Source organism: Mobula hypostoma, chromosome 10 (assembly GCF_963921235.1).
Source record: "Mobula hypostoma chromosome 10, sMobHyp1.1, whole genome shotgun sequence".
NCBI lineage: Eukaryota > Metazoa > Chordata > Chondrichthyes > Myliobatiformes > Myliobatidae > Mobula > Mobula hypostoma.
Genome location: NC_086106.1, coordinates 4,751,635 through 4,754,861, shown reverse-complemented (window position 1 = coordinate 4,754,861; position 3,227 = coordinate 4,751,635).

Below are 3,227 nucleotides of genomic sequence, written 5' to 3'. Positions count from 1 at the left end.
AAACCTTGCTCTATTCCCTTAAATATATTGTGGGTTACACTAGAACAGCAGTAATGGACTAGTAATCAAAATACCTGGCCTCCTCCAAGAGGACCATAACCTTGTTGTAAGGTTTCGAGGCTTGTGTGCCTCAGTATTCTACAGAACTATGTTGGCTGGAGTCAGGGCTATGTGCTTTGGTACAAGGTAGGGTCACCCATATCAAACAGGTCAAAGGGTAGAGCTTGGAGTAACATTCACCAGTCCTCTAGGTTAACAACCCCGACTGGTCAAAAAAGATTTGTTACAGAAATAGTAATGAAGAGTTCTTCTATATCTAAATGCAACGGTGTATGGTCAAGGAAAAACAGAGATGGAGGACCTTCATTGCTGCCCTAAACGCCAGCGGTGTAACAGACAGTAACCAATCAAAATGCCTGGACTAATGATCTGAAGTCTTGCTGTTGAATCTAAACAATACTGCCTAATCAGCTAAGTACTTACAGCACTTTATTTCAAATTTCAAGCCTCTTGGACTATGACAGAAGAACTTTTCGTTATAATCGTGACACCTGTTAAAATCAGCTGTGTGGCTGAGACAGCAAAGGTGATCTACAGAGTCTATAGTTCACCACATGAGAATCTTAGCGATGTGAAAAGTCATGGGGCTGGGTGAAGATTTTTGTGAGAGAGGTTGAAATGCTGATTCTGGCATTTTCCAGGTGAATGTAAAGGGATAATATTCTGATGGTTAATCTTTCAAAGGAAATAGTTGAGCTCTTTCCTGGGAGTGGGCCAAAAGCAGACAGTCAGCAGAATCACGAGGCCTTTTCCCTGTTCAGTCTTGGTCACAGCAATCCTGATGTCATTCAATATTTAAAGCATGTTGCTGCCTCAGTGAGATCCCACGGTCTGCTGGGTCCCTCAGGAATCATTCAGTGAATCAGTGTACAAAAGTCCAGTCTGGGTAACTGCACAACGGCTCTCTGGTGGGGGACGAGTGTTAAAAATCAGATTTGAGAACTTGCGAACAGGAATTTGAAGGCATCCCGGGTTCCTCATTTTGATCAGGAGGAATAAGCCCTAATGTACACTCAGTGGCCACTTTGTTAGGTACACCTGCACATCTGCTTGTTTATGCAAATATCTAATCAGCCAATCTTGCAGCAGCGACTCAATGCATAAAAGCATGCAGACACGGTCAAGAGGTTCAGTTGTTGCTCAGACCAAACATCAGAATGGGGAAGAAATGTGGTCTAAGTGACTTTGACCATGGGATGATTGTTGGCGCCAGATGGGGTGGTCTGAGTATCTCAGAAACATTTGACCTCCTGGGATTTTCATGCACAACAGTCTCTGGAATTTAAAGAGAATGGTGTGAAAAACAAAAAAAGAGTATCCAGTGTGTGGCAGGTCTGTGGACAAAAATGCCTTGATACTGAAAGGTCAGAGCTTCAGGCTGACAAGAATGCAGCAGTAACTTAAATAACCAGCAGCGTACAACAATGGTGTGCAAAAGAGCCTCTCTGAATGCGTAACACATCGAACCTTAAAGAAGCTGGGCTGCAGCAGCAGACGACAATGAACATATGCTTAATGTCCTTTATATCAGGTACAGGAGGTCACAAGTGTATGATGCCTTGAAATTATCGGTATTTAACATGGTACCTTTTATGCCCCCAGGATGTTGCAAAGCAAGTTGCAGCTAGTGAGAAAAAGGGGCTGTCAATTTGAACACAGCAAGATCCCACAAAAAGTAATGAGGTAGTAACTAAAAGTGTAACCCAGGACATTGGCAGAGATTTCTTTCTGGAATAATTCACCAAGACCTTTTATCTTTATTCAAAATGGTAGACTCCTCCTCAAACTTATTCCAGGAAGGGCCTGTGATTGTTGTTCATTTGAAGATTGGCATGCCAAAAAAATACAGCATTGCCTTCAGAATTACGGTACTGTTGTGCAAAAGTCTTAGGCACATATATATAATTAGGGTGCTGAGGATTTTTGCACAGTACTGTAGTAATTTTATGTATTGCACTGTACTGCTGATGCAAAAAAAAAGTTTCATGATACATGTGAGTGATGATAAACCTGATTCTGATCTGGGTCTCTATTGTGGACTGAGAGTGGGGAGGGGGAAGAGAGAGGGCAATCATGGTTGAGAAAAGCAGAAGGGAGAGGGGAGGGACCGGGAAGCACCAGATAATAACCTTGCCAGCCAGCTCAGCATTGGGTCTGCACCCATGCCACATCCCCTGCCCTGGCACTCCTCCTTTGCCACCTGTCCCACACCCCTCCCGCAGTGCCCCACCCTCGCCATTCCCCACATCCTTTGTTCCAGCCAGATTTACAAACTCGCTCTCCACTCCACATTGACAAATACAGTACTGTGCAAAAGTCTGAAGCACATTAGTTATATACCTTCTAACTCTAAAATGAGAATGCTGGACTACGCCAAAAAGATTATAAAGACAGGTCAGGGCAAAACCCACGTTGGAATCGATGCAATACACTCAGCGGGCACTTTGTTAGGTACCTCCTTTACTTAATAAAGTGGCCACTCAGTGTATATTCATGGTCTTATGCTGCTGTAACTCATCCACTTCCAAGTTTGATGTGTTGTGCATTCAGAGATGCTCTTCTGCACACTACTGTTGTAACGCCTGGTTATCTGAGTTACTGTCGCTTTCCTGTCAGTTTCAACCAGTCTGGTCATTCTCCTCTGACCTCTCTCAGTAACAAGGCATTTTTGCTCACAGAACTGCCACTTACTGGATTTATTTTTGTTTTTGCACCATTCTCTGTAAACTCTAGAAATCAATGTACCATAAAATCCCAGAAGATCAGTAATTTCTGAGATACTGTAACCACCCCATCTGTCACCAGCAATGATTCCATGGTAAGGCGACATTTCTTCCCCATTCCAATCTTTGGTCTGTAACAACTAAATTTCTTGACCATGTCTGCATGCTTTTATGCATTGAGTTCCTGCTACATGATTTTCTGATATTTGCATTAATGTACCTAATAGTGTGGCCACTGAGTGTATGAATGACAGTTTGATATTAATGGACTGAACAAAAGGGAGTCAGTGAAGTTAATGATTAAAGTTAGGATCCAACTAACAGATTATTGGTTACGCAACAACAGGAATTCTGCAGATGCTGGAAATTCAAGCAACACACATCAAAGTTGCTGATGAACGCAGCAGGCCAGGCAGCATCTCTAGGAAGAGGTACAGTCGACGT